The sequence below is a fragment of the Saimiri boliviensis genome, chromosome 17 (assembly GCF_048565385.1).
Source record: "Saimiri boliviensis isolate mSaiBol1 chromosome 17, mSaiBol1.pri, whole genome shotgun sequence".
In the NCBI taxonomy this organism is placed as follows: Eukaryota; Metazoa; Chordata; class Mammalia; order Primates; family Cebidae; genus Saimiri; species Saimiri boliviensis.
In genome coordinates, this window is record NC_133465.1 from 52024945 (window position 1) to 52044678 (window position 19734).

At 44.3% G+C, this 19734-nt stretch overlaps 1 protein-coding gene across 6 annotated transcripts in view; it reads right to left on the minus strand.

Annotated features, from left to right (window-relative positions):
- Positions 1 to 18767, minus strand: part of KANSL1 (KAT8 regulatory NSL complex subunit 1) — a 222142-nt gene extending 203375 nt beyond the window's left edge. For 2 of the 6 annotated variants that reach the window (XM_003942421.4, XM_010330269.3), the window contains exons 1-2: positions 18710 to 18767; positions 17017 to 17151 (exon numbers count right to left, since the gene is read on the minus strand). The gene's annotated coding sequence lies outside the window, so the exon portion shown is untranslated. Of the gene's footprint in view, positions 1 to 17016; positions 17152 to 17927; positions 18133 to 18175; positions 18279 to 18709 lie in introns of those variants that run through there. The other 4 variants (XM_074388791.1, XM_074388790.1, XM_010330270.3 and 1 more) reach the window with 3 other exon arrangements.
- Positions 18768 to 19734: the final 967 nt, after the last annotated feature.

The following is a 19734-nucleotide window of genomic DNA, read 5'->3' on the forward strand; positions in this document are numbered from 1 at the left end:
GGCTACAGTGAGCCATGACTGCAACACTGCATTCCAGCCTGGGCAACAGAGCAAGACCCTGTCTCAAAAGTAAAAATAAAAATAAAAAAAAGCAAATGTGTCATACAAAGCATAAATATGGACTTTTAAATATTTTACTCAAAGCAATAGATCAAAACAGGTGCACAACCAAAATTTTTATTTTTCTAGAGACAGGGTCTCACTCTATCTTCAAGCTGCTGGAGTGTAGTGGTGTGATCATAGCTCACTGTAACCTCAAACTCTTAGGCTCAATCAAGTGATCCTCTTGCCTCAGTTTCCTGAGTACTGAAGACTACAGGCATGCGCCACCATCCTCAGCTAATTGTTTTATATTTTGTAGAGACAGGGGTTTCACCATGTTGCCCAGGCTGGTCTAGAACTGCTGGCCTCAAGCAATCCTCCAGCTGTGGCCTCCCAAAGTGCTGGGATTACAAATGTGATCCACCATGTCCAGCCTCAACCAAAGATCTTAAATTGCTAACTAGCACAGAAAGGGGGAAGTGGAATGAAAAACTTTCCTCAAAATAGAAGAACAATGCAAATGAGGAAAAACAATAAAAGACCATAAAGTGGTCAGGGACACTAAGACCTAGGCAGCCAAAACAACAATTAAAACCTTACAAGAGGCCAGGCGTGGTGGCTCACACTTTGGGAAGCTGAAGGAGGTGGATCACCTGAGGTCAGGAGTTCAAGACCAGCCTGACCAACATGGCGAAACCCTGTCTCTACTAAAAATACAAAATTAGCTAGGTGTGGTGGCATATCCCTGTTATCCCAGCTACTTGGGAGCCTGAGGCAGGAGAATCACTTGAACCTGGGAGGTAGAGATTGCAGTGAGCCAAAATCATGCCATTGCATTCCAGCCTGGGCAACAAGAGCAAAACTCGATCTAAAAAAAAAAAACCTTACAAGAAAATACAAGCCAGGTGCAGTGGCTCACGCCTGTAATCCCAGCACTCTGGGAAGCCAAGAGGGGTGGATCATTTGAGGTCTAGGAGTTCAAGACCAGTCTGGCCAACATAGTGAAACACTCTCTCTAAACCAGCCAGGCCTAGTGGCTCACATCTGTAATCCCAACACTTTCAGAGGCCAAGGTGAGTGGATCACGAGGTCAGGAGTTTGAGACCAGCCTGGCCAACATGATGAAACCCTGTCTCTACTAAAAATACGGAGGTTGCAATGAGCCAAGATTGTGCCAGTGCACTCTAGGCTGGGCAACGAGACCAAGACTCCGCCTCAAAACAAAAATTAGCCTGAGGTGGTGGCGCACGCCTGTGGTCACAGCTCCTCCAGAGGCTGAGGTAGAAGAATCACTTGAACCTGGGAGGCAGAGGTTGCAGTAAGCCGAAATTGCACCATTGAACTCCACACTGAGCAACAAGAGCAAAATTCTGTCTCAGAACAAAGAAAAAAAAAGAAAATGCAAAGCCACCGGAGAAACAGTTTAAATATATAAAAAGCTAGATGCCAAATAAAAATGTATGGGTCACTTGATAGACAGGATATAAACAGTGATAAAAAGCAAGACAGCTGATTACATAATTCTTACTTGCATCGTTATTTACTGGGGAAGACAGAAGGGAAAAGCTATCTAAATTACTCTTTAAAGCATACAAATCACTAATAGTGAATCAAATACATCATTAAATATACTAAATTCCTCAAACTGATATGTAAGATGTCAGGTAGTAATGAAGACCCAAAATAGTCTCTATGGGTTTTTTGTTATTGGTTTTTGAGACAGAGCCTCACTCTGTTACCCAGGCAGGAGTGCAGTGGCGCCATCTTGGCTCACTGCAACCTCAACCTCCCAAGTTCAAGCAATTCTCCCACCTCAGCCACCCAAGTAGCTGGGATCTCAAGCATGCACCACAACATCCCACTAAATTTTGTATTTTTAGTAGAGATGGGGTTTCACTATGTTGCAAAGGCTGGTCTCAAACTCCTGACCTCAAGTGATCTGTCCCCCTCAGCCTCCCAAAGTGCTGGGATTTCAGGCGTAAACCACCACACCCAGCCCATTTTCTGTGTTTCTCAGGCATTTAAGTACAAATTACGAAACTGCAGGGCAGAACATTTTAGCTAACAGTCATATGAGTGACCTTCTCTAAATCTCAGGAGGACAGAATCCACTTTTCCTTTATCAACATTTTCCTTACTCAACTTCTGGCATTATTAGGCACTCAATAAATATGTGCTGGACAAAAATAAACAAAAAATGCTGTCATCAAAGTAACTCCCATCTACTCAAGTTTGCTGTAACTTCAAACTGCCCAAACTGCCAAATCTCTAATAGAAGGTGGGCTCAGAAGACACACATCAGCATGAATAACCTTCTGAGGAAAAGACAACATGGATTCTAAAAGGGGAAATCATACCACACCAGTTCACCCAAATTCTCCAAGAAAACAAATGTGTGAATATAATTTATGTGAGCTTTAACAAAACTCTTGATAAGATTCTAAATTAAAGATTATTTTTGCTGGGCACGGTGACTCACACCTGTAATTCCAGCACTTTGGGAGGCCAAGGCAGGTGGATCATGAGGTCAGGAGTTCAAGACCAGCCTGGCCAAATTGGTGAAACACCATCTCTACTAAAAATGCAAAAAAAAAAAAAAAAAAAAATTAGCTAGGCATGGTGACAGGCATCTATAATCCCAGCTACTTGGGAGGCTGAGGCAGGAGAATCGCTTGAACCTAAGAGGCAGAGGTTGCAGTGAGCTGAGATTGTCCCACTGTACTCTAGCCTGGGCAACAGAGCAAGACTCTGTCTCAAAAGAAAAAAAGATTATTTTTTTAAAAACCTGAGTGACCACAGAATGAGAACATTTACTGTAGACTGAACATAATTGAGACACAGAAAATTATGGTTAGAGCTGAGATATCTCCCCAAAGGAAGTATAAACAGAAGACTGATATTTGGTAAGAGACTGGCAATGTTTTAGAAATGCTACATTTAACATTTTAGTATATTTGTACAAAAAATATACAGAGAATTTCCCATTTTGCAGACGGAATGATGAGATTCCTAATAATAAAATACCACGAGTTGAAAAAAAAAATGGGAATAGAGAGATGGAAAGGGTTTCTTTCTAAAAGCATCAAATGAGAAACACTTGCAAAAACTAGGATTTATATTCAGCTTAGAGAACACTTTTGGCAAGTATAAAAGCTGTCTAAATATCTGAAGGGTTAACCAGCAGAAGACAAACTAGACTTGCTCTAAGCCGTTCCTATGCAGACAAAATTGGGCCCAAAGTAGAAATTCCAGAAGGGCACAATTCAACTCAAGGTGTTTTTTTTTTTGGGGGGAGGGGCAGAGTCTTGCCCAGGCTGGAGGGCAATGGCACAATCTGAGCTCACTGTAACCACTGCCTCCCAGGTTCAAGCGATTCTCCTGCTTCAGCCTCCCACATAGCTGGGATTACAGGCAACCACCATCATGCCCAGCTAGTTTTTGAATTTTTGTAGAGACAGGGTTTCACCATGTTGGCCAGGCTTGTCTTGAACTCCTGAGCTCAGGTGATCGCTTGCCTCGGCCTTCCAAAGTGCTGCAATTATAGGCATGAGCCACTGCACCCAGCCTCAACTCAAGCTTTCCAACCATCAGACCTAACTGAAAAGGCGACTCTTACCTTGGATTACCTCTAAGACCCCACTGAGATAAAAGAGGTTAAAACATTACATGCAAGGAAATGACAGGTATACAACAGCATGGACAAATGAAAAGTAAGGCATTTACAGAAAAAAAAAAAAATCTAAGCTATACTGAAAAGACTCATGCCTTTCAGTCAAAAAAGAAGTTTTTGAATAATTATAGAATATTCCCTAAAAACAATATAATGATCTATGCAAAAATGAAAAGAAAAGGAGAGGGAGAGGGAGCGGGAGAGGAAAGGGAGAGGAATAGGGAGAGGGAGAGGGAGAAAGAGGAAGAAGAAGGGAGGGAGAGGGAGAAGAAGGGAGGGAGAGGGTGAAGGAGGGAGAGGGAGAAGGAGGGAGGGAGAGGGAGAAGGAGGGAGGGAGGGAGAGGGGAAGGAAAAGGGAGAAGGAGGGAAGGAGAGACAGAAGGAGGGAAGGAAGGAAGGAAGGAAGGAGGGAGGGAGGGAGGGAGGGAGGGAAATAAAAGGGAGGGAGGAAGGAGAGGCAGGTGGGCCAAATCCTATTGGTAACAAGAAAAAATCTGTAAATCAAGGGTGTTCAATTTTTTGGCTTCCCTCAGCCACACTGGAAGAAAAAGAACTGTCTTGAACCAAACATAAAATACACTAAATTAACAATAGCTGATGAGCTAAAAAACAAAATCACAAAAAAAAAATCTCATAATGTTTTAAGGAAGTTTGTGGATATGTGTTAGGCCACATTCAAAGCTGTCCTGGGCTACATGTGGCCCACGGGTCATGGGTTGGATAAGCTTGCTGTGAATAGAACATATTTTCTTATCCTTCTACCAAATCACAGTGTAGTTATAACTAAAATGCAGTTCTGAGTAGTTACCATAAATCCAGAAAGGGAAAGCAATGCTGACAAAGATCCAGGAAGGATGTTTCACTGGAGATTAAATTAAAAAATCAAGCATCTTCAATTGTAGAAACAGTAAAGCAAAGGGGCAATATGATCAAAATCAGAAAAACATATCAATATGGTAAATACTAATTTATTCACCAAATCTCAATATAGTAATGTTTTATGCTTTAAAAATATTTCTTTCTATAACAGATAAAAGAAACTTGTGGAACGTATTATCACATTCTGTAAGTTAAAAATAGATTCAAGGGCTTAGATAAATGTATATATATTAGGTCCATTCTGGGGTCCTACAGGATAGAAGTGATATCTGAGGTGAGGCCCTAAATTTCTAAGAGTAACATCTTTTTCTTTTTTTTCTTTTTTTTTTTTTTTTTTTTGAGACGGAGTTTCGCTCGTTACCCAGGCTAGAGTGCAACGGCGCGATCTCGGCTCACCGCAACCTCCGCCTCCTGGGTTCAGGCAATTCTGCTGCCTCAGCCTCCTGAGTAGCTGGGATTATAGGTACGTGCTACCATGCCCAGCTAATTTTTTGTATTTTTTTTTTTTTTTTTTTTCTGAGACGGAGTTTCGCTCTTGTTACCCAGGCTGGAGTGCAATGGCGCGATCTCGGCTCACCGCAACCTCCGCCTCCTGGGTTCAGGCAATTCTCCTGCCTCAGCCTCCTGAGCAGCTCGGATTACAGGCACGCGCCACCATGCCCAGCTAATTTTTTGTATTTTTAGTAGAGACGGGGTTTCACCATATTGACCAGGATGGTCTCGATCTCTTGACCTCGTGATCCACCCGCCTCGGCCTCCCAAAGTGCTGGGATTACAGGCTTGAGCCACCGCGCCCGGCCAATTTTTTGTATTTTAAGTAGAGACGGGGTTTCACCACGTTGACTAGGATGGTCTCGATCTCTTGACCTCATGATCCACCCGTCTCGGCCTCCCAAAGTGCTGAGATTACAGGCTTGAGCCACCGTGCCCGGCCCCGCCCGGTATATACTTCTTCCTTCTATTCTTTTACCTTGGTATGTATGTGTGTGTAATATATACATATATATTACACAAGAATATATATATACATATATATATATATATATATATATATATATATATATATATATATTCCTTATCTTTAGACAGAGTTTCGCTCTTGTTACCCAGGCTGGAGTGCAATGGCGAGATCTCGGCTCACCGCAACCTCCGCCTCCTGGGCTCAGGCAATTCTCCTGCCTCAGCCTCCTAAGTAGCTGGGATTACAGGCATGCGCCACCACGCCCAGCTAGTTTTTTGTATTTTTAGTAGAGACGGGGTTTCACTATGTTGACCAGGATGGTCTCGATCTCTCGACCTCGTAATCCACCCGCCTCGGCCTCCCAAAGTGCTGGGATTACAGGCTTGAGCCACTGCGCCCGGCTTCGTACCCTGAATTTTTCATTTATTATTGACTCAATATCCTAAGACATTAAAAATTCTTTTAAAATACTAGTTCATGGTTGTAAATATCCATCTTTAAATATACCATAATTTTCCTATAAACTTTGCTGCTCATTTAGGTTTATTCTCAGTTCTCACTAGTATGAATAATGCTACAATAAATACCTTTGTTCACAAATCTTTCTATATACCTTAATTTTTCCCACTTAGGATACATTCCAAGATGTACAATTACTCAATTAAAGAACATTTTTAGTTTTTTCAATATATGTTGCCAAAATATCTTCCAAAAAGTTAGGCGCAATGCACACTCCACTAGCAGTTTCAGAAATTGTCCCCTCACTATCTTTGACAGCACAGTCAACTGCAAATCTAATTAAGTAAAAATTAATATGTCATTTCATCTCCATTCCTTTGATTACAAAATAAAAATGTTTCTCATATGCTTTTTGGTCATTCGTATTTCTTCTTTATGAACTCTGATCATGTTCTTTGCCAGTAAAGCTTTTCTTTCTCTTGGCTGATAAGCTTTTTGTGGAAAGCCAGAAGAGATGGAATCATTTAAGTATCAGCAACTGCAGCTCCCCCTGCTGACCAATAAATTACCACCACTGTCAAGTGCCCAGTAAAAATAAACTATGGGCTACAGCTGTAAGCTTGCCCATCTTCTGAGCTGCTGCTACAAATACAAATTATATTTGAAAATACTGTGTGTCTAAACTCAACAGAGCTGTGATGGAGAAGTCAAGGGGGACAAATATTTTCTAATGTGCAGGAACTATGCAGGGCGCAGTGGCTCACACCTGTAATCCCAGCACTTTGGGAGGCTGAGGCAGGTAGATCACCTGAAGTCCAGAGTTCAAGACCAACCTGGCGAAACCCCATGGTGGAACCCCATCTCTACTAAAAATACAAAAAATTAGCCAGGTGTGGTGGCGGGCGCCTGTAATCCCAGCTACTTGGGAGGCTGAGGCAGGCGAATTGCTTAAACCTGGGAGGTGGAGGTTGCAGTGAGCCAAGATTGCACCACTGCATTCCAGCCTGGGCAACAAGAGCAAAAGTCTGTTTCAAAAAAAAAAAAAACAGGAGCCGGGCGCGGTGGCTCAAGCCTGTAATCCCAGCACTTTGAGAGGCCGAGGCAGGTGGATCACAAGGTCGAAAGATCAAGACCATCCTGGTCAACATGGTGAAACCCCGTCTCTACTAAAAATACAAAAATTAGCTGGGCATGGTGGCGTGTGCCTGTAATCCCAGCTACTCAGGAGGCTGAGGCAGGAGAAATGCTTGAACCCAGGAGGCGGAGGTTGCGGTGAGCCGAGATTGTGCCATTGCACTCCAGCCTGGGTAACAAGAGCGAAACTCCGTCTCAAAAAAAAAAAAAAAAAAAAAACAGGCAAGGCACAGTGGCTCACGCCTGTAATCCCAGCACTTTGGGAGGCCAAGGCAGGCAGATCACGAGGTCAGGAGATCAAGACCATCCTGGCTAATACGGTGAAACCCCATCTCTACTAAAAATACAAAAAATTAGCCAAGTGTGGTGATACGTGCCTGTAATCCCAGCTACTCCGGAGCCTGAGGCAGGAGAATCACTTGAACCCAGGAGGTGGAGGTTGCAGTGAGCTGAGATTACGCCATTGCAGTCCAGCCTGGGCAACAAAGAGCAAAACTCCATCTCAAAAAAAAAAAAAAAAAAACACAGCGAGCAGTGAGGATAAAAGACAAGATCACACCACTGCACTCCACTCTGGGTGACAGAGCAAGACTATATCTCAAAAAAAAAAAAAAAAACAAGAGCCAGCCCTCCCTCTCAAAGAACCTAGAGACTAGCTGGGATCAAAGTGGAGCAAACCAGCAATCAGTAGAACAATAGAAGTGCTAGGTCTGCATATGCACACACACATACACACACACTCAGTGATAATACCTGGGTCCAGAGGAAGCATTCAGTGTCAGCTACTGTTATTACTATTTTTTTTTTTTTTGAGATAGAGTTTCGCTCGTTACCCAGGCTGGAAGTGCAATGGTGCAATCTGAGCTCACCGCAACCTCCGCCTCCTGGGTTCAGGCAATTCTCCTGCCTCAGCCTCCTGAGTAGCTGGGATTACAGGTATGTGCCACCACGCCCAGCTAATTTTTTGTATTTTTAGTAGAGACGGGGTTTCACCATGTTGACCAGGATGGTCTTGATCTCTTGACCTCATGATCCACCCGCCTCGGCCTCCCAAAGTGCTGGGATTACAGGTGTGTGCTACCATATCCAGCCTTTTTTTTTTTTTTTTTTTTTTTAGGCTAATCAAGTGAAGCAGTGAAAGTGGAAAAGAACAAAAAAACCCGTAACTGGCTGTGATCAATTAATAGTAAACACCATTATACTTGGGCCAGCCACTACTGTTATTAAAGACTAGGGGACTAAGTTTCCAGAACAGGGTAAAGTCCATTTTAAGCAAAGGTAACTGCTTGTGTGAAGACCCAGAGACAAGGAAAAACAGGGTCCACAGAAAGAACTGAGCACAAGCAGTCTGTACTACTGTGTACAGGATGCTCAGGAAAAAGTGGAGGAGATGATCTGGCAAAACATTTCAACTCTGTCCTCAAAGCTAGGAGAGCCATTGTGGAAGAGGGACATGATCATATACTTGGACATGTATTTTACAACGATCATGCTGGCAACAACCTGGAAGAGAGAAAGCAATCAAGGAGAATGATTACAAAGCAATTGAAGGTCATGTAGCCAAAATGGGGATGAAGGTCTGGACTCAGGAGAAGTAGGATGACTAGGAAAACGTTATGAGCTAGGATCTCAAGAATGTGGTGACTAGAATGGCACAAGGAACCCAGAGGCCTCTCAAATCCCTGATTTGACTCACTGGCTGGGTGATAAAACCACTCACTAGGATACAAATATAGGAAGAGGTTGGATTTAGGGAAGTGGATAAGATCATTTTAAAATGTCCATAGGACATCCAAGTAGAGATGTCCAGGAAGCAATTGTGTATATGACAATGGCGATCATAAAACTAGTCAGAGCCGGAAACAACACATTTGCAAATCATTAGCATATGGACAGCAAGTAAAGCACAAACTTATCTAAGGCGTTCCTCAGAAACTGCACAGGGTGAGAGGAAAAAGAGTCAAGAGAAGGCAAATATTACTGTTTTTAGGAGCAAAAGAAGAAAAAAGTCTGCAAAGAAAACCAAGAGTATGAGCTGGGCATGGTGGCTCACGCCTGTAATCCCAACACTTTGGGAGGCTGAGGCGGGCAGATCACCTGAGGTCAGGAGTTTGAGACCAGCCTGGCCAGCATGGTGAAAGCCTGTCTCCACTAAAACTACAAAAATTAGCCAGGCATGGTGGCGAGTGCCTATAATCCTAACTACTGGGGAAGCTGAAGCAGGAGAATCACTTGAACCCAAGAGGCAGAGGTTGCAGTGAGCTGAGATCGTGCCTCTGCACTCCAGCCTGGGCGAAAGAGTGAGACTGTCTCAAAAAAAAAAAGTTTCAAAGATAAAACAAAAATCTTGTTCAAGATAAATACACGGGAAGCTAAAGAAATAAGGGCTGGGAGCAGTGGCTCACACCTGTAATCCCAGCATTTTGGGAGGCTGAGGCAGGTGGATCACTTGAGGTCAAGAGTTCGAGACCAGCCTGGCCAACATGGTGAAATGCCGTCTCTTTAAAAAAAAAAAAAAAAAAGAAAGAAAGAAATAATCTACTTCTCTAAGTCATGCTAACGATTTGCACCAAAATTTTCATTTCCTATGTGTAGGTGTTGAGGGTCTAGTACCCATGATAAATGACATATACCTGTTCTAGGCTGAATTGTGTTCCCCAAAAAAGATATGTAGTACTCCAGGGGCCTGGGCACAGTGGCTCATGCCTGTAATCCTAGCACTTTGGGAGGCCAAGGCCACAGGATCGCTTGAGCTCAGGAGTTCAAGATCAGCCTGGACAACATGGCAAGACCCCGTCTCTACTAAAAATACAAAAAAATATCCAGCCATGGTGGTGCGCATCTGTAGTCCCAGCTACTCAGGAAGCTGAGGTGAGAGGATTGCTTGAGCCTGGGTTGAGGGAGTGGAGGTTGGAGGTTGCAGTGATCCAAATGCCACCACACTCCAGCCTGGATGATAGAGGAAGACCCTGTCTCAAAAAAAAAAGAGATGTAATACTCCTAAGGTTCAGTACCTCAGAATGTGATCTTAGAGATGGCATCTTCAGGCCAGGTGTGGTGGCTCACTTGAGGTCAGGAGTTCGAGACCAGCCTGTCCAATACAGTGAAACTCTGTGTCTACTAAAAATGCAAAACTTAGCTGGGCATGTTGGCGAGCACCTGTAATCCCAGCTACTTGGGAGGCTGAGGCAGAAGAATCACTTGAACTAAGAGGAGGAGGTTGCAGTGAGCTGAGATCACACCACTGTACTCCAGCCTGGGCAACAGAAAGCGACTCTGTCTTGGCCGGGCATGGTGGCTCATGCCTGTAATCCAAGCACTTTGGAGGCCAAGGCAGGCAGATCACCTGAGGTCGGGAGTTCAAGACCAGCCTGACCAACATGGTGAAACACCGTCTTAAAAAAAAAAAAAAGAGAGAGAGAGGATATTTAAAGAGGTCATAAAGTTAAAATCAGATTATCAGGGAGGACCCTAATCCCAAATGACTGTTGTCCTTATTACAAAGGGGAAATTATGGCCACAGAGAAATATACACAGGGAGGCCAAGCACAGTGGCTCACACCTGTAATCCCAGCACTTTGGGAGGCTAAGGTGGGCGGATCACTTGAGGTCAGGAGTTGGGAGATCAGCCTGGGCAAGATGAGATCAGCCTGGGCAAGATGATATAGCCTTATCTCGACTAAAAACACAAAATTTAGGCTGGGTTCGGTGGCTCATGCCTGTAATCCCAGCACTTTGGGAGATGAAGGCAGGTGGATCACTTGAGGCCAGGAGTTTGAGACCACTGGTCAACACAGTGAAACCTCGTCTCTACTAAAAATACAAACATTAGCTGGGCATGGTAGCATGCACCTGTAATCCCAGCTACTTGGGAGGCTGAGGCAGGAGAATTGCTTGAACCCGTGATAGGGACATTGCAGTGAGCCGAGATCGCGCCACTGCAATCCAGCCTGAGTGAAAGAGCAAGACTCTATCTCAATAAAAAAAAGAAAACAGAAAAAAAAAAAATACGGTAAGAACAGTAGTTCACTAAGCCAAATACTGCCCATGTCTTTTACAGATACAATAGTCCTCTGAAGTACGTGTTATTATTTCCAGTATGAAGGACGAACCTGAATTTCAGAGAGATTAAGAAAATCACCCAAAGTCACACAGTCAAGAGTGCTGAGATTAGGCCAGGCGCAGTGGTTTATGCCTGTAATCCCAGTATTTTCAGAGGCCAAGGCGGGTAAATCGCCTGAGGTCAGGAGTTCAAGACCAGCCTGATGCCGGGCTTGTCTTTAAAAAAAAAAACTGGACGGGTACAGTGGCTCAAGCCTGTAATCCCAGCACTTTGGGAGGTCGAGGCGGGTGGATCACGAGGTCAAGAGATCGAGACCATCCCGATCAACATGGTGAAACCCCATCTCTATTAATAAAGATACAAAACATTAGCTGGGCATGGTAGCACATGCCTGTAATCCCAGCTACTCAGGAGGCTGAGGCAGGAGAATTGCCTGAACCCAGGAGTCGGAGACTGCAGTGAGCCGAGATCGAACCATTGCACTCCAGCCTGGGTTACAAGAGCAAAACTCCATCTCAAAAAAAAAAAAGACCAGCCTGGCCAACCTGGTGAAACCCTGTCTCTAACTAAAAATAAAAAATAAAAAAAATTAGCCAGGCATGGTGGCAGGCGCCTGTAATCCCAGCTACTCGGGAGGCTGAGGCAGGAGAATCACTTGAACCCAGGAAGCAGACGTTGCAGTGAGCCAAGAGCATACCACTGCATTCCAGTCTGGGCAACAAAGCGAGACTCCATCTCAAAAAAAAAAAAAAAAAAAAGACTGCTGAGATTGTACCTAATTGTTAACTTGAGGGAATATACAATGAAAACCTTTTTTAACTAAAACTTTAAGAGAAAATTATTGGTTTCTTTAAATGAGACAAGGGACAAGGTCTGGCTTTATCACCCAAGCTGGACGGCAGGAGCACAATCACAGCTCACTGTAACCTCTGCTCTGCTTCCAAGGCTAGAGCCATCCTCCCACCACAGCCTTCCAAGTAGCTGGGACTATAGCTGCACACCACCACGCCGGGCTGATTTTTTTTTTTTTTTTTTTGAGGCGGAGTTTCACTCTTGTTACCCAGGCTGGAGTGCAATGGCGCGATCTCGGCTCACCGCAACCTCCGCCTCCTGGGTTCAGGCAATTCTCCTGCCTCAGCCTCCTGAGTAGCTGGGATTTCAGGCATGTGCCACCATGCCCAGCTAATTTTTTGTATTTTTAGTAGAGACGGGGTTTCACCATGTTGACCAGGATGGTCTCGATCTCTCGACCTCATGATCCACCCGCCTCAGCCTCCCAAAGTGCTGGGATTACAGGCTTGAGCCATTGTGCCCGGCTTTAATATTTTTGGATTTTTAGTAGAGATGGGTTTTGCCATGTGGCCCAGGCTGATCTCAAACTCGTGTGCTCCAACGATCCGCCCACTTCGGCCTCCCAAAGTGCTAGGATTATAGGCATCAGCCATTGTGTCTGGCCAAGTTAAATTTTTTTTTTTTTTTTGAGACAGAGTTTCGCTCTTGTTACTCAGGCTGGAGTGCAATGGCGCGATCTCCGCTAACCGCAACCTCCGCCTCCTGGGTTCAGGCAATTCTCCTGCCTCAGCCTCCTGAGTAGCTGGGATTACAGGAATGTGCCACCATGCCCAGCTAATTTTTTTTTGCATTTTTAGTAGAGACGGGGTTTCACCATGTTGACCAGGATGGTCTAGATCTCTTGACCTCATGATCCACCCGCCTCGGCCTCCCAAAGTGCTGGGATTACAGGCTTGAGCCACCGCGCCCGGCCCAAGTTAAATTTTTTAATACCTGACTTTGCAGTTCGATACTAGAAATATACATCTATGAATTCAAAATTCTTCAAGATCCCAAGAGAGCACGTGTCCTAGATTATGGGACCTTTTGCATATGTATCCCCTCAACCACTGTTCAAGAACTACACTGCCCTCTCCATTAGAACTCCTGACATTTCTCTGACTTCCAGATACAGAAAGAGAAGGAATTGAGATTCTGTTCTTTAAATTTTTTTTTATTTTCTATTTAATTTTTAAAATCTGATACAAACATCAGAAGGTGTAGAAAGACAGAATGCAATGAGAAGTCTCCTTCCCACCAGGCGCAATGGCTCACGCCTGTAATCCCAGCACTTTGGGAGGCCGAGGCCAAAGAGGTCAAGAGATTGAATCCCGGCCAACATGGTGAAACCCTGTCTCTACTTTAAAAAATATAAAAATTAGCTGGGTGTGGTGGGGCATGCCTATAGTACTAGCTACTTGGGAGGCTGAGGCAGGAGAATCGTTTGAACCCAGAAGGCAGAGGTTGCAGTGAGCCAAGATCGCACCATTGCACTCCAGCTTGGGCAACAAGAGCAAAACTCTGTCTCAAAAAAAGAAAAAAAAAGAAGTCTCCTTCCCACTCTGTCCTCTATCTGCCCAATTCCTAGATCTAAAAGGTAACCAATGTCACCATTTTCTTATTTATTCTTCTAAAGGTTTTTTTTTTTTTAACATATATACACTGATGCAAATTATCTTTTTCTCCTTTTCTTTTTCAGAAAACACAAAGGGTATCATAACATATCATACATACTATTTCTGCATCTTGCTTTTGTCACTTAACTGTCTATCTTGCAGATCTTTCCATATCATATTAAATTACATTTTAATTCTCTCGGTTTGCTGGTCAAGAAAATTACATTTTAATTCTCTCATTTTGCTGGTCAAGAACAGTTTTTACTTGATTTCACCATAGTTTAGTCTAGAACACAAGGCACCCGGCAGCTCCTAAGAACTACCTGAGACAACTGATGATGGCTCATTGCTACACACTAAAGACCCTGTATCTTTTTTCTCCTCCTCATCTTCATTTTGCTTTTTTCTGCAACACACTCAGTTCTCCATCCTTTCCGTACTCCTCTCCCATCTCACCATTCCTTAACCCCAACCGTGACAACTAGACTTAGCAACATCATTGATATTGCTTAGTCATAGCTAAAAATATTCAGGCTTTAAAAAGGAGCAGACCCCTAATACAGAGAAAAAGGGATAAATAATAATATCCATGAGAACTTTTTTTTTTTTTTGAGACGGAGTTTCGCTCTTGTTACCCAGGCTGGAGTGCAATGGCGCGATCTCAGCTCACTGCAACCTCCGTCTCCTGGGCTCAGGCAATTCTCCTGCCTCAGCCTCCTGAGTAGCTGAGATTACCGGCATGTGCCACCATGCCCAGCTAGGTTTTTTTTTTTGTATTTTTAGTAGAGACGGGGTTTCACCATGTTGACCAGGATGGTCTCGATCTCTCGACCTCGTGATCCACCCGCCTCAGCCTCCCAAAGTGCTGGGATTACAGGCTTGAGCCACCGCGCCCGGCGAGAACTTCTAATTAAGATGAGTGCCTTAGCCGGGCGCGGTGGCTCAAGCCTGTAATCCCAGCACTTTGGGAGGCCGAGGCGGGTGGATCACAAGGTCGAGAGATCGAGACCAACCTGGTCAACATGGTGAAACCCCGTCTCTACTAAAAATACAAAAAATTAGCTGGGCATGGTGGCGCGTGCCTGTAATCCCAGCTACTCAGGAGGCTGAGGCAGGAGAATTGCCTGAACCCAGGAGGCGGAGGTTGCGGTGAGCCGAGATCGCGCCATTGCACTCCAGCCTGGGTGACAAGAGCGAAACTCCGTCTCAAAAAAAAAAAAAATAATAAAAAAAAAAAAAAAAAAAAAAAAAAAAAAAAAAGATGAGTGCCTTAAATTGAGGAGTTTTGGTCTGGAGTTATTCTTGTTACTTCTGTTTCCTCTGACACTTTGGTTTGTGAAGAGTCAGTATGACACTATTTTCTATATACATGGAAACAAGCGCATACTCAGTCTAATATTTAAGCAATGCCTAACAGAACTACAGAGCTCATTCTACAGTAAGAAAATTGGAAACAAAATATATAGAGAGTTAACATTTGGGCTCCAAAAGATGCACTTTAATTAACCTATCATTTCTTTTTACTTAAGTAGCTCCAATCTGAAACTACATCTCAGAAATGTTTTAAGAATATTCACCAATGAAAAAGAGAATAAAGTACCCTCTCTCCACTTTTATTTTCCAGCCTGCAAACTCAGTGCTATCCTCCCCACAAAAAGTACCTTTTTTTCTACCAGACGAACACTATAATTTTTAAGGTTTTTAAGTAATAAAAATAGGAAGAAAACATTACCAAAAAGATAATGGTTTACACTTAGATGTTTCCCAAAAATCAAAGGATTGTAAGGAACATAAAATTAAGGCAGCCACCTAACTACATTCTCAAGTAGTGACAGGTGGTAACTCACATAGTATGAAGCTGACTTTCTTTCTGTATTCCTGCCATGCCACAGACCTCTAGCAGAACTTCCAAGGTTACTATATTATAACCCAGGTTCAGAGAGATTTAGAGGTAAAACCTTTAACATTGGAAATACCTTAAAAAGCAGGGCTTTGTGTACCAAACACATTCATTAGGAAACTATAAAATGAAATCCAGTATATTGATCTCAATCCCCCTGCCTGCTTCCTAAAGAGGACAGAGTCCACCAGGTCCTGGTGCTAAACACTTGCTAAGTAGAAACACTCTTACACAGGTCCTCCAAATTTTAATGGGTTCAGGACTTCCGGTTGCGTTCCCCATGCAACCCCTACAACTCCACAGGGAGAATGCCAGAAAAACTGTGTCACTTTGGCTTCCTGTATATTAATATAAGCACTCATTATCCAGCAATGGCAGCTGAAACATAAATGAAGATGAGAACTCAGTCTACATTACCTAAGATTTCCCACAAGTCCAGTTATTTAGGTTACACAGATGACATTATTGTCTTACTTCTCTTCTGCATTAATCTAGAAGTCCACAGAGCAGATTAGCACACAACCATCTTAACAAAGCTAGTACCTAACTCTGAAGAAAGGCGAATCTGGTGGAGGGTTTCCAAGACCCCTTATCCTTCTCTGTCCTTCCTCCCTCCCTACGTCTTTTTTGTTTGTTTTTATTTAATTTCATCTTTTAAATGTATTTTTACTCACAAGAAAATCAAAGAAGCCACCTACTTAACTCTTAAGCTCTGCCCTTTGCTTGTCCTAATCGAGAGTTATTTGGCCATCTAGGTACAAGAGATTAGAGGAGCCAAAGAGACTGGAGAACCACCACATCCATGGGAGCTTTTTCATTTAAAGGTCATCTGTCCACACTGTCCAAATGAGGTTTACCCTGCGAGATAAAACTTGGCATAAGTGCTACCTGTTGAGAAAAAGTGTGAAATGTCACACAAAGGGCTAGGGTGCAGCAGGAGGACTCTGAAAGAGTCATACATGTAAACCAGCAGGGCTTAGAATGCTCCAATATACCACATGAAGTTTCAGAGTAAACAAATGGTTAATGACACAACTTTTGTAACACATGAATCAGCTACTGATTTGCAAGAGTGGGACACACCCTAGTACCTGTGACTCTGAAGTACCTGTTTGAAAAGTGTACCTAGATGTCTGAATTGCCAGCCCATCCTAAGATTAGAACAGAATTTTACAACTATGTAGGTTGCCATAATTTAAAGTTAAAAAGATCACTGCCTTTCATTATAATGGAAGTTAATTTGAACACTCATTAAAATGTTCACACCAATAATCAAAGTACAGTAGCAATACAAAGAAAATCAAGAAGCGACAATCAAGGTATAGCCAATCAATCCTAGGAAGCAAACACAAGAGGCAAGAGAAATGTCATGTAAAGGCACTGAAGAACAGCAAATTCAAAAATTATATTCTCAATTCTGAATAAAATGAGGCTGGTAATGAAAAAAATAACACATCTTACCTTAGGAGGCATCCAAATAGGATTCATAGTGTCAGGATATAGTTAAGACAACAGTCAGAAATGAGCAAGAAGTCTTAGTAATTCCCTCAGTCACCAAGTATGAGCAGGTAGGAAAATCTTGTTTTGAGAAGGTATCTGAAAGAAAGGACTTTCATTTAGACTAAAAAATAATCAAGAAAATGCAAATAGTTTAAGCTACCTGGGCAGGGATTTTGAAGTACTATTTGCCTCACCACACTAAAAAAGTATACAAAATACGGTCCCCTCTAGAAAAGGGCAAATGTGTGTGTGTCTCCATATATATGTGTAGAAACATACTTTACATAAAAAGAGAAATAAATATGTAACACATATTTTAGATAATGTAAAATCGCTTATCAAACAATTATCCCAAATCCCAAAGAGAATAAAGTAATTTCCCGGGGTACTTCATAAACACTATTGAAAGGTGATTTGCTAACTAACATCTAAAAAAAGATCCTTGCAACATTCAATTGTACTTAGTAAAGTAAACCTCTCAGATCGTCCTGACTGTCCCAAGATTATGCTTAAGTTTCAGAGTCAATTCCACATGAAAAGTAAAAGCTATTCTTGACTAAAGTACTAGAAACAAATAATAAGACCTTTCTTCTCCAGAGATCATTAAAAACAAAACCAACAACTTAATTTTGAGGGTGGGAGGAAGATAAATTTGCCTGGAGGCAGGAGGATGGACTAAATGACCTCTGATAGGATCCCTGTTCAAGTCCTAGGCCTGAATACAATTCCAGCTTAACCAGTTACTACTGCTTCACTTAAAATGGAGGCTTGCCCGCGTAGGGACAAAAATAACAGCACCCACCTCGTTAAAAATAAATGGCGAAAAGTACCCTTATTTAAAAATAAAAATAAAAAAAATAAAAAATAAACACCTCTGGAGTGGATGTGTTCTTGCTATGCGTTTGTCACTTCGGCTTCGAAGACTTGGCATCACTTTCCTTACTGCTCACCGGATTTTAGGGGAGGAGGGGGGGAGGGGGCGGCAGTTTGACTCTTGACCCAAGTCTCAGGCGGGCTTCAGAGCCCCACCGGGGCCCCCACCTCCAGAGCCAGCTGGAGCGGAGAGGCGAGAGCCCGAGATCGCACCTCCCCCTACGGCGGACCCCAGTCCCAAACCTACCTCTCACCTCCCAGCAGTGGGGCGCCTCCTTCTGCCCCATTCTCATTGTTAGGGAGGGGGGAGCGCGAGGTGGGCTCAGGGCAAGAGCGCCCGCGGCCGTTGCCCGGCTCGCTCAGGAGGGGCGGCCCGCGGGATGCGCTTCCCTTCCTCTCAGCGTCGGTCCGTCCCACCTCGGCTCGGCCTGGCGCCCCAGCTCTGCTCCGCGCCCCCGGCCGCGGCCCCGGCCCGCCCCCCGGGCAGCCAGGCCCCAGGGCCACTCTGCCCGCAGCCCGCGGCCCAGGCCTACGAGTGGGCGCCGGGCGGGGGTCCCCGTGCCCCACACACGCGTCCCCGCTCCCCCAGCCCCGCCGCTTCCAGGGCCCTTGGCGGCGCCCGCTCCCCGGGCCCCTCGGCCCCTGGCCTCCCAGCCGGGCCGCTCCCTCCGACTCCCCCGGTCGGGGCCGACTCCTCTGCCTCACCATCACCCCTACCCACTCGTGCCCCCAACCCCAGGGGCACCAGTGCCAACGGCAGCTCCCCCAGCCCCGGACCTACCTGCACGGCTCAACCAAGCCTAGAAGTGGGGGCGGGGAAATCTTCCGCCCTCCTCTGGCGCTCATTGGCCCTTCCAGCGCATATCATGGGCGCCATTGGCTGAGGGGTAGTGTCCGTCAGAGCGATGGGGCGGGACAGAAGGGGGAGAGGGATGCTGGTGCCTTGGCGTCTCTGTCTCTGTGTATCTCGCTGTCTCTGTCTCTGCTTTGGCCCTTGGAAACGAGAGGCTTTTGGATGAGAAAACTGGAAGGAGGCCTGAGGTGGGAGGAATAGTTATCCCGGCAAAGCGTCACGCCAGTCGGCCACTCTGAACCCTCTACCTAAATCCCCTTTAGGTCCTCTTCTCCATCACCCCCAACCCCTGCCCCTCACCCCTCTAGGTTCCTTCATCCAGGAAGCGACGTGATGAAAACTCCAGGCCGGAAGGCCATAGGAAGAGATGTTATATATGTATATGAAATATACACATATATATACTCAATATATAAACTCAACCAGTTATCAGTTCACTAGGGCCTGGAAAGGAAAGAGCACACATCTCACAGACAGGGAAGGACTTGAGATAGAGCTGGTAGGAGGAATCAAAAATCACTCTTAAGAGCTGGCAACAGTGGTTACTTCCCGGGAGGGGAACTGAGTGCCTGGGGAAGCAGTGGAAGGAAAACTTAACATCTCGCGGCATATCCTTTGTATCCATTGATTTCTGTACCATTCATCAAGATTCCAATTTTTAAAAATTAATTGATTTAAATGTTAAAATAAGGTCGCAAAACCAGGGGACAGACGAGACAATTGGCCAGAAAAATTGGCGCGACCTTCAGATTTGGGGAGGAACGTTAGTTTTTAATATGTTCAGTTCCAGGTAACAGGGTTTTGTAAAAACCAGTGAAGGTGTCCCAGAGGCAACTGAAGTTATGGGACTTGAGAGAGGGTAGACAATCGGGACTAAAGAAGATGTAGGGTTCCCTGCCTAAAGATAGTGGTCTATGACATGGATATGCTAAAGGATAAACTCCCAAAGAAGT